The sequence below is a fragment of the Asparagus officinalis genome, chromosome 2 (assembly GCF_001876935.1).
Source record: "Asparagus officinalis chromosome 2, Aspof.V1, whole genome shotgun sequence".
NCBI lineage: Eukaryota > Viridiplantae > Streptophyta > Magnoliopsida > Asparagales > Asparagaceae > Asparagus > Asparagus officinalis.
In genome coordinates this window covers 4,309,833-4,322,596 of record NC_033795.1, presented here as the reverse complement: position 1 = coordinate 4,322,596, position 12,764 = coordinate 4,309,833, and positions in this window count along the sequence as shown.

Below are 12,764 nucleotides of genomic sequence, written 5' to 3'. Positions count from 1 at the left end.
GCTATGCAGGAGGAGATGGAATCTTTTCATAAGAACGATACATGGGAGCTGGTTGAGCTTCCAAAGGGGCGGAAGGCAATTGGTTGCAAGTGTGTATACACGAAGAAGGAGGGTATTGAGGGCACTCCATTGAGGTTCAAAGCTAGGTTGGTTGCGAAGGGCTATGCACAGGAGGAAGGTATTGACTATAATGAGGTTTTCTCTCCGGTGGTGAAGCATTCTTCGATTCGGATTTTGCTAGCTTTGGTGGCACAGTATGGTTTGGAGTTATATCAGTTGGATGTGAAGACGGTATTTCTTCATGGTGATCTTGATGAAGAAATATATATGACTCAGCCATTGGGATTCCGAGCTGCAGGGAAAGAAAAATTAGTTTGCAAACTGAAGAAATCGCTATACGTGGTATAGGATTTGATGGTTTTATGATTGGTCATTCGTACACTCGGAGCCAGTTTGATCCTTGCGTATATTTTCGCAAGTTGAAAGGAGGTGCGTATATTTATTTGTTGCTCTATGTCGATGACATGTTAGTTGCCTCTACTTCCAGGTCGGCTATAGATGAGTTGAAAGTTCAACTATCAAATGAGTTTGAGATGAAAGACTTGGGTGAGGCGAAGCGCATTCTAGGGATGGAGATCGGCAGAGACAAGAAGAAGGGCAGAATTTGTTTGACACAGGTGGCTTATTTGAAGAAGGTTCTACAGCGATTCCATGTTAGCATGGATACGAAGCCAGTTGGTGTACCTTTGGGAGCCCATTTGAAGCTTTCAGCTGGTCTTTCACCGAAGTCAGTTGAAGATCGAGAGTTGATGTCGAAGACTCCATATGCGAGCGCGGTTGGGAGCTTGATGTACGCAATGGTATGTACGAGACCAGATTTGTCACAGGCGGTGAGCATGGTATCGAGATACATGCACGATCCAGGAGTGGGTCATTGGGACGCCGTGAAATGGATTTTGAGGTACATTCGAGGTACGCTCAATGTTGGTTTGGTTTATGAGCGGGACACTACAGGTGGGCAGCTATGCATTGGCTATGTTGATTCGGATTATGCCGGGGATTTGGATAAGCGCCGGTCTACTACGGGGTATGTGTTCACTTTGACCCGTGCGCCGGTGTGTTGGAGATGCACCTTACAGTCGACGGTGGCTTTGTCTACGACGGAGGCAGAGTATATGGCAGTTACGGAGGCTGTGAAGGAGGCTATTTGGCTTCGAGGACTTTTGGAGGAACTTGGTATATCGCAGAGGTCCGTCACTATTCATTGTGATAGCATGAGTGCTATCTATTTGGCGAAGAATCAGGTTTTTCATGCGAGGACGAAGCACATTGACGTTCGTTATCACTTCGTTCGAGATGTTCTTGAAGATGGCGATGTGGAAATTATGAAAGTCCACACGAAGGATAATCCGGCGGATATGCTCACTAAGGTGGTTCCGAGCAACAAGTTTGATCATTGTCGAAACTTGTTGCACATTCGTGATTGTTGAGGCCGTTGGCGGCCATTTGGGTGAACTACGTTCGGCTTGATTCCTTGGGCAAGAGGATACGTAGGCAGTCTTTCAGATGCAGCCGGTTTGGATTAGTTGATGGGGGTGAGATTGTTTGGACTATCGTTCGGGTTCTCGACTTGTTGTGGATTGCGTTCGTACTGGACACAACAAGTGAGACATTTGATTGCTTTGGTGTCGGCTCAGTTTTGAAAAAACTTTACCGAGGTGGAGAATTGTGATCACGTGGGTGTGGGGGCCACCCATGAATTCGTTTACGAGTGAGAGAATAGAGTTCGTGGGCTTTTCCGCGTGAGCCCAAGTTCGTTTTTTGGCCACAAACCGCATGATTCTCCGGTTATATAAAGGAACAAATATTGTTCCTGGGGTTGTGCAGGAGGTTTTCGGGAGCGCGTGAAGTTTTGGCGGCTGCGAATTTCTTTGCGGCTACAGAGAAGGTGCAAAAGAAAAGAAAAGAAGAGGCTTTTCTTTTAGGGTTTGTTGAACGCGAGGTTCACCTTAGAACGAACGCGAGGTTCGTTAAAATTGAGCTTGACGCTCACCTGAGTTGAACGCGAGGTTCACCTTAGAACGAACGCGAGGTTCGTTAAAATTGAGCTTGACGCTCACCTGAGTTGAACGCGAGGTTCACCTTAGAACGAACGCGAGGTTCGTTAAAATTGAGCTTGACGCTCACCTGAGTTGAACGCGAGGTTCACCTTAGAACGAACGCGAGGTTCGTTAAAATTGAGCTTGACGCTCACCTGAGTTGAACGCGAGGTTCACCTTAGAACGAACGCGAGGTTCGTTAAAATTGAGCTTGACGCTCACCTGAGTTGAACGCGAGGTTCACCTTAGAACGAACGCGAGGTTCGTTAAAATTGAGCTTGACGCTCACCTGAGTTGAACGCGAGGTTCACCTTAGAACGAACGCGAGGTTCGTTAAAATTGAGCTTGACGCTCACCTGAGTTGAACGCGAGGTTCACCTTAGAACGAACGCGAGGTTCGTTAAAATTGAGCTTGACGCTCACCTGAGTTGAACGCGAGGTTCACCTTAGAACGAACGCGAGGTTCGTTAAAATTGAGCTTGACGCTCACCTGAGTTGAACGCGAGGTTCACCTTAGAACGAACGCGAGGTTCGTTAAAATTGAGCTTGACGCTCACCTGAGTTGAACGCGAGGTTCACCTTAGAACGAACGCGAGGTTCGTTAAAATTGAGCTTGACGCTCACCTGAGTTGAACGCGAGGTTCACCTTAGAACGAACGCGAGGTTCGTTAAAATTGAGCTTGACGCTCACCTGAGTTGAACGCGAGGTTCACCTTAGAACGAACGCGAGGTTCGTTAAAATTGAGCTTGACGCTCACCTGAGTTGAACGCGAGGTTCACCTTAGAACGAACGCGAGGTTCGTTAAAATTGAGCTTGACGCTCACCTGAGTTGAACGCGAGGTTCACCTTAGAACGAACGCGAGGTTCGTTAAAATTGAGCTTGACGCTCACCTGAGTTGAACGCGAGGTTCACCTTAGAACGAACGCGAGGTTCGTTAAAATTGAGCTTGACGCTCACCTGAGTTGAACGCGAGGTTCACCTTAGAACGAACGCGAGGTTCGTTAAAATTGAGCTTGACGCTCACCTGAGTTGAACGCGAGGTTCACCTTAGAACGAACGCGAGGTTCGTTAAAATTGAGCTTGACGCTCACCTGAGTTGAACGCGAGGTTCACCTTAGAACGAACGCGAGGTTCGTTAAAATTGAGCTTGACGCTCACCTGAGTTGAACGCGAGGTTCACCTTAGAACGAACGCGAGGTTCGTTAAAATTGAGCTTGACGCTCACCTGAGTTGAACGCGAGGTTCACCTTAGAACGAACGCGAGGTTCGTTAAAATTGAGCTTGACGCTCACCTGAGTTGAACGCGAGGTTCACCTTAGAACGAACGCGAGGTTCGTTAAAATTGAGCTTGACGCTCACCTGAGTTGAACGCGAGGTTCACCTTAGAACGAACGCGAGGTTCGTTAAAATTGAGCTTGACGCTCACCTGAGTTGAACGCGAGGTTCACCTTAGAACGAACGCGAGGTTCGTTAAAATTGAGCTTGACGCTCACCTGAGTTGAACGCGAGGTTCACCTTAGAACGAACGCGAGGTTCGTTAAAATTGAGCTTGACGCTCACCTGAGTTGAACGCGAGGTTCACCTTAGAACGAACGCGAGGTTCGTTAAAATTGAGCTTGACGCTCACCTGAGTTGAACGCGAGGTTCACCTTAGAACGAACGCGAGGTTCGTTAAAATTGAGCTTGACGCTCACCTGAGTTGAACGCGAGGTTCACCTTAGAACGAACGCGAGGTTCGTTAAAATTGAGCTTGACGCTCACCTGAGTTGAACGCGAGGTTCACCTTAGAACGAACGCGAGGTTCGTTAAAATTGAGCTTGACGCTCACCTGAGTTGAACGCGAGGTTCACCTTAGAACGAACGCGAGGTTCGTTAAAATTGAGCTTGACGCTCACCTGAGTTGAACGCGAGGTTCACCTTAGAACGAACGCGAGGTTCGTTAAAATTGAGCTTGACGCTCACCTGAGTTGAACGCGAGGTTCACCTTAGAACGAACGCGAGGTTCGTTAAAATTGAGCTTGACGCTCACCTGAGTTGAACGCGAGGTTCACCTTAGAACGAACGCGAGGTTCGTTAAAATTGAGCTTGACGCTCACCTGAGTTGAACGCGAGGTTCACCTTAGAACGAACGCGAGGTTCGTTAAAATTGAGCTTGACGCTCACCTGAGTTGAACGCGAGGTTCACCTTAGAACGAACGCGAGGTTCGTTAAAATTGAGCTTGACGCTCACCTGAGTTGAACGCGAGGTTCACCTTAGAACGAACGCGAGGTTCGTTAAAATTGAGCTTGACGCTCACCTGAGTTGAACGCGAGGTTCACCTTAGAACGAACGCGAGGTTCGTTAAAATTGAGCTTGACGCTCACCTGAGTTGAACGCGAGGTTCACCTTAGAACGAACGCGAGGTTCGTTAAAATTGAGCTTGACGCTCACCTGAGTTGAACGCGAGGTTCACCTTAGAACGAACGCGAGGTTCGTTAAAATTGAGCTTGACGCTCACCTGAGTTGAACGCGAGGTTCACCTTAGAACGAACGCGAGGTTCGTTAAAATTGAGCTTGACGCTCACCTGAGTTGAACGCGAGGTTCACCTTAGAACGAACGCGAGGTTCGTTAAAATTGAGCTTGACGCTCACCTGAGTTGAACGCGAGGTTCACCTTAGAACGAACGCGAGGTTCGTTAAAATTGAGCTTGACGCTCACCTGAGTTGAACGCGAGGTTCACCTTAGAACGAACGCGAGGTTCGTTAAAATTGAGCTTGACGCTCACCTGAGTTGAACGCGAGGTTCACCTTAGAACGAACGCGAGGTTCGTTAAAATTGAGCTTGACGCTCACCTGAGTTGAACGCGAGGTTCACCTTAGAACGAACGCGAGGTTCGTTAAAATTGAGCTTGACGCTCACCTGAGTTGAACGCGAGGTTCACCTTAGAACGAACGCGAGGTTCGTTAAAATTGAGCTTGACGCTCACCTGAGTTGAACGCGAGGTTCACCTTAGAACGAACGCGAGGTTCGTTAAAATTGAGCTTGACGCTCACCTGAGTTGAACGCGAGGTTCACCTTAGAACGAACGCGAGGTTCGTTAAAATTGAGCTTGACGCTCACCTGAGTTGAACGCGAGGTTCACCTTAGAACGAACGCGAGGTTCGTTAAAATTGAGCTTGACGCTCACCTGAGTTGAACGCGAGGTTCACCTTAGAACGAACGCGAGGTTCGTTAAAATTGAGCTTGACGCTCACCTGAGTTGAACGCGAGGTTCACCTTAGAACGAACGCGAGGTTCGTTAAAATTGAGCTTGACGCTCACCTGAGTTGAACGCGATGTTCACCTTAGAACGAACGCGAGGTTCGTTAAAATTGAGCTTGACGCTCACCTGAGTTGAACGCGAGGTTCACCTTAGAACGAACGCGAGGTTCGTTAAAATTGAGCTTGACGCTCACCTGAGTTGAACGCGAGGTTCACCTTAGAACGAACGCGAGGTTCGTTAAAATTGAGCTTGACGCTCACCTGAGTTGAACGCGAGGTTCACCTTAGAACGAACGCGAGGTTCGTTAAAATTGAGCTTGACGCTCACCTGAGTTGAACGCGAGGTTCACCTTAGAACGAACGCGAGGTTCGTTAAAATTGAGCTTGACGCTCACCTGAGTTGAACGCGAGGTTCACCTTAGAACGAACGCGAGGTTCGTTGAGCGCGAAGCTCGGTTAAAATTGAACGAACGCGAGGTTCGTTTGAGGTAACCACCTCCTTAATTTTCGCCATGAACCCTTAGGGTTTCAAACTGAAACCGCCGCCGCCAAACCCAAAAAATTCTTCGATTTTTATTTTCAAAACCAGATCCAGAATCGGAAAAAATTTCTTGATCCAGATCCAAGAAAAATTGAAGAAAAAATCAAAGGAAAATCCAAAAAATGCTTCGGCTGTTATATTGTAAGTCGGGGGATTTGATTATTGGATTTATCCCCCCTACTGTCAATCGTCTCCTTGATAGTTTGTTTTCATCTGAAATACTTGAAGTTTGTTTACCTCGACACTAATATTTATATTGATTTTTGGTTGCTACCCCTTCCGCAGGCTGCAATAGTAATTCCTGTTTATGCGATTTGAACAATATTCATGTGTTCTTTCCTTTTGAAATAAAGTATCTGGGTACTTGAATCTGTAAATATCAACAAACCTGTGTGTGGTATATATACTGGTATTGGTGGCACGATTCTGCCTTAGTTATGTTCTCTTTTTGTTCACAACATAGATTTCTTGTTTTTCACATATTTAGATGCAGCTAGTTGTTGTCCTGTTCTACTCTCTCAATCTTTAACATCCGTATGGTCTTGAAACTACTAGTACAACTATCAATATCCGGTGTAAATTTTACCTGCCGTGATCTCATCTATAAGAATTGAGAGAATTAGACCCTCTTTAATTATCACATAAGTAGAGAGAATCCAGATCCGAAAAATACAGTTGCTTCTCTAATTACATCAAAATATGCAAAAGCAACATCTAAATATGCAGAAACAAAAATCACTCTAGTTCTTTCTCTAATGTGCCTCAAAAGAGTATAGTTTGCTTCGAACTCGAAGGGTAAAATATTTGGGAAAACCTGTTGACAGTAAAAAGTTTATTGTTCTGTTGAATTTCGTGATAGCTGTTATATCAAGTTTTGCTCATTAGTACCTGAATTAACTTAAGTTTCATCAGCTTAATATTCTGTTCTTTTCTCAGAAACAGTGCCTATAGCTTGGGATCTCATGCAAATATTATTATGATAAGTATCAAGAGTTTTGAGAAATGAAAAAAAGAGAAAAAAAAGAAAAAAAAGAAAAGAAAAATGAGCTATTTGTTTTGCAGTAAGCAAGCTGACGTACCAAAAACAACCTGATTATTACTACAAGTAAAGTTTCTTTCACTTATAACCGAACGTACCACCCAAATACTATTAGGCTCCGTTTGGCAAATGGTTAATGAAAAGGGATTAAGGAAAAGGATTAACATAGTTAGCCAATTCGATAATCCGAAGGACTAAATTATTAACCCGTTATATAAGTTTTATTTTAGTCATTGTGATCAGTTTTAGTGTTTGGGAATAACAATGATTTTGACTATTTTCTTTATAATTAGAAGGGTTAACTCTTAATCCTTCTAAATAGGATATTAGTAAACTCCTCATTTTGAGGGGTTAACTCATTATAATCCATCTAAAGGGGTTAGCTTAACCCTTCTATATTTTTTATGTTTGGCAAATTATGGAGGGTTAACTCACTTTAACCATTGTATAGATTTTTTATGTTCGGCGGGTTAAGAAGGGGTTAAGTCTCCTTAACCCCTCACTTAACCCTTTGCCAAACGGTACCTTAGCGTTTTTAATATTTGATAAAAGTTAACTGTGGTGATTCTTAATAGGGTGCTGCTATATGGACCCCAAATAGGGAACCCAAGGGGGGACATGTGAGGTGTCCCCCTCGGAATGCATGATGCACTGTTCATGCATTTAGAGGGGGACACCTCACCTGCCCCCTGTTTCCCTTATTTGGGGTCCCTGAGGCATTTTTGTTCTTAATATTACATTCGTCATCAGATTTTGTTGACGTGACAATGATCTGGCACTGTCATGTTTAGCAAAAAAATTAGTGAAATCACAAGTTCAACATACACGTTTGTATGAAACTTACAACTAATTTTTGCTAACGTGTCAGCCACGTGATCTCGTCAACAATATTTTACAGAAGTTTGCAAAAAAGAACATAGATTGATGACAATGATAATATTAATGACTGTGTGGTTGATGATTTCTAAATATTAATGATCCGAAACGATACTTTGGCTAGCACATAAGGGGCCTACAACAAAGTTTTGCCAAAAATCTATATGCATTATTAGATTATCCATCATTATTTTAAGTCTAATTTCTAGTTAAGTCCAATTTGATTTATGTTAAGTCTAAATTTACAGAAAATCCTCAGCATTAAAAAACAACAAATTATACTCAACCCTAATAACTTACACTAAACTCTCAACAAACCTAGATCTACCCTAACAAGCAAAAATTAGGATATATAAGCAACGCTAAAACGAGTGAGTGTTTATAAGTGCAAGTTTTGAAAACTCCATTAAGAGTATATAAGTGCTGACACAAACAAGTGAGGGTATATAAGTGCAAAATAGAGAAAACTAGACGATATTTAAGTGCAATTAAGCCATTCGAAATTAGTCACTCAAATCATTTAAATTGCTACTACATCCTCCGAAGTATCCTAATTTGTAAATTCAATGATTCAAGGGTGGGAGTCAACAGGGACTACCATCGCAACAATACTAGCAAATACTTTGCATAAACCCTAGAAACCCCCCACCGCCGCCTCTTTTGGCACCGCCGCCTCTTTTGGCACCGCCGCCGACGCCACCGTCAGCGCCTCTGCCGACTAGATTCCAAGTCCCCCGCCGCCGTCGAGCTCTGTTCCAATCTCCGTCGTTGCTTCTCTCAAAAGGTACTCTGCTTCCCTCTTTGTTAACTTCTGTCCTGGTTCAATTTGTAGCTGTAGATTCGCCCTAGACGCTTTTAGGGTTTGAATTCATTCTTTGTTGGTATACGATCAGATTGTGTTTGTTTGGGTAGACCCCCTAGAGGAACTCAAGTTTGAGTTTATATTGAAACCTCTAGAGGTCTGAATTTTGTCAACTATTATTCATGAATATTTATATATATATTAAAAATTCACACATGTGCAATTTCGCGTAATCCGATCAGTTGTCGCATAATCTGATTAACCATGTTTTTAAAACCTTGCCACTTACATCCTAACATGATATGCATGTTTAAATTCTAAGTTTCTTGTTGTTCTTTTCTGCTAAATCAGAGTGAGCGTCGAAGATATGAGAATGTGTATATGGAGCAGCATTTAGGTTAAATATGGGGTAACTTACAATGAGTTCGTCTGTGTGGATCGTGTTAGATCTAAATCAAAACTTGAGATCTAAAACCATATAGCCATGATTAATTCAAAGAGATTAACAATAATCAAAAGAGCGGAAGCTTATACCTGAATCCATGGATGAAATCTTGATTTGGGTTTTTGATGATCTTCTAACCTTAGGGTTTCTCTAAATCCGAATTTCTCTAGCTAGATGGGGGTGTAGAGAATTAGAGAATGTAACCCTAGGTTAGGGACCATAACCCCTTATTTATAGATGTTGTACTTTTGTAATTTAGCCCCTCAATAAATCACAATTACAACCTGGTATCTGCACATATAACCCCATGATTATATTTAAATACCCATTAACCCAACTTAATTGATCACTTTAGTGGGTTATCCTGAAAGATAGCAATACACATTGATTAATCATATGTGCCCACAAATAGATTTATTAGATTAAATCCAACAATCTCCCACTTGGGCACCATATGATTCCTTAAACTGTGTATAACCTTATGAGCTCAAAAATTGCTATCACTGAAATGGTATTTCCGAACAATCTCGTCCATTGACTATATCAATATAGGATCAAAGCGGCCTTCGTCACATTTATCGTGACTCGACCCATCAATGGTCACATATACCAATACAATCAAACGACATAGATCAATCATGGATGTGCAGCATGAAAATTACATGCAATGTGATCAGTACATGTCTATTTTCAACTGGTCCTCCTTAGTGAGGTCAAAACCAAACATAATGTAACAGAGTGTCTTAACTGAATACTTTATTCTGATCAGACAATACAACCAAACATAAAGCACCACAAATACAAACTCCCACTAAAACATAATATCCTCAAATAATACCACACCCATATGAGCAGTATGCTCATGAAAGACCTTAGGTGGCAATCCCTTAGTAAGAGGATCAGCTATCATGGAGTTTGTCCCAATGTGCTCTATGGATATCTGTCCACTCTGTACCCTTTCTTTCACAACCAGGAACTTAATGTCAATATGTTTTGACTTAGTTGAGCTCCTGTTGTTATTGGAATACATTACTGCAGATTTATTGTCACAATATAGCCTTAGTGGTCTTTCAACATTTTCCAAAATGCGCAGTCCCGTGACAAAATTTCGCAGCCATATTCCCTGATTGGATGCCTCATAGCAAGCTACAAATTCTGCTGCCATAGTGGAGGAAGCTACTAGTGTTTGTTTGACACTTTTCCATGATATAGCTCCTCCTGCTAACATATAAATGTAGCCTGATGTAGACTTCCTGCTATCTTGGCATCCAGCAAAATCAGAGTCCGAATACCCAATGACCTCTAATTTCTCTGATTTTCTGTATGTGAGCATGTAATCTTTTGTTTTCTGAAGATACCTCATAACCCTTTTGACTGCTATCCAATGATCCATACCAGGGTTGCTTAAGTATCTGCCTAACATCCCAACAATGTACGCAATATCCGGACGCGTACATACCTGAGCATACATTAGACTTCCTACAGCCGAAGCATAAGGAATCTTCTGCATTTCCTGAATTTCAAGGTTACCTTTAGGGCACTGATTGAGACTAAACTTGTCTCCTTTAGCAACAGGGGTGTCACCTGGTCTGCAATCTTGCATGCCAAACCTTTTAAGTACCTTATCGATATAGCTCTTTTGTGATAATCCAAGAATACCCCGAGAGCGATCTCGATGTATCTGGATCCCTAATATAAAAGAGGCGTCCCCAAGATCTTTCATCTCAAAATTCTTTGATAGAAATCTCTTGGTTTCGTGCAACATGCCTATATCATTAGTGGCAAGCAAGATGTCATCCACATACAGAACCAGAAAAATATACTTACTCCCACTGAACTTGTGATATACACAGTCATCAACAATGTTCATCTCAAAACCGAACGAGATAACTATTTGTTGAAACTTATGATACCATTGACGAGGAGCTTGCTTGAGTCCATAGATGGATTTCCTTAATTTGCAGACCATATTCTTTGGGTCTCCCGACACAAAGTTTTCTGGTTGCACCATATAGATCATCTCATCAATGTCTCCATTGAGAAATGCAGTCTTAACATCCATCTGATGTAACTCAAGATCATAATGAGCAACAAGTGCCATGATTATTCTGAAAGAGTCTTTCGATGAAACCGGAGAGAAAGTCTCTGTATAATCAATGCCTTCCTTTTGAGTATAGCCTTTAGCCACAAGACGTGCCTTATACCTCTCCACATTACCGTTTGCATCCCGCTTGGTTTTAAAAATCCATTTACAACCAATTGGTTTTGCACCTTCTGGTAATGGGACAAGTTCCCAAACCTTATTGTCTTGCATAGACTTGTACTCTTCATTCATGGCATCAATCCACTGTTGAGAGTTAGAACTTTTCATGGCCTGAGAGAAGTTGATTGGATCATCTTCTAACATTCCACTACTTTCCTCATGTTCTTGGAGAAATACAATATAATCATCCGGAATAGCATTTCTCCTTTCTCTCGTGGATCTCCTTAATGGCACTGGTTCTTGAGGTTGTTGAGTTTGTTCTTCTGGAACAGGGAGTTGTTCAACATTATCATCTTGAGGTTCCGGATTTACTTCTTGAGCAACAACAGGTATAGGAACCTGAATATTGTCAAAAGTAACTGTATGGATTGGATCTGAAGCCAATTCCTCCTCAAAACTAATGTCTCTAACCTTATTTCTCCCCCCAAACTCAACATCCTCAAAGAATGTTGCTGTTCCCGTCTCAAAAATGTTCCTTATAGTGGGATCATAAAACTTAAAGCCCCTAGAGCGTTCAGAGTATCCAATAAAGTAGCTGCTAACTGTTTTGGAGTCCAATTTCTTTTCATTTGGCCTATAAGGCCTTGCCTCAGCTGGACATCCCCAAATATGTAAATGCTTTAAACTGGGCTTTCGACCAGTCCAAAGCTCATAAGGTGTTTTAGCAACTGCTTTACTTGGTACTCTATTCAGAATGTAAGCTGCTGTCTTAAGTGCTTCTCCCCAGAGTGACTCTGGTAAAGAAGAATGAGCAATCATACTTCTTACCATATCCTTAAGAGTCCTGTTTCGTCTTTCAGCTACACCATTCATGCTAGGTGAACCCGGCATGGTGTACTGTGGGACGATACCGTATTCCTCTAGGTATCTAGCAAATGGTCCTGGACGTTGTTCACCTGAACCATCATATCTACCGTAGTACTCACCACCACGATCAGATCTGACGGTTTTAATTCTTCTGTTGAGTTGATTCTCAACTTCAGCTTTATAGGCTTTGAACATGTCCAGAGACTCAGATTTTTCATGAATAAGATATAGGTGCCCATAACGTGAGTAATCGTCTATGAATGATATAAAATATTGTTGACCATTCCAGGATTCCGTAGGGAATGGCCCACAAATATCCGTATGTATCAATTCTAAGACATCCGAAGATCTGTTGGCACCTAATCTTTTCACTTTGGTCTGTTTTCCCTTGATACATTCAACACATACGTCGAAGTCCGAAAAATCAAGGGAATCCAAAATGCCATCAGACACAAGACGCTCAATTCTACCTTTTGAGATATGACCTAAGCGCTTATGCCATAATGTCGCCGAATTTTCCTTATTTAATTTACGCTTAGTACCACGTGATTCCACATGCAAGGATTCATTGTAAGAAGCAATTGTATCAAGCAAATATAGGTTGTCATAAATACTCAAGTAACCGGTTCCCACAACATTTGAATTAAA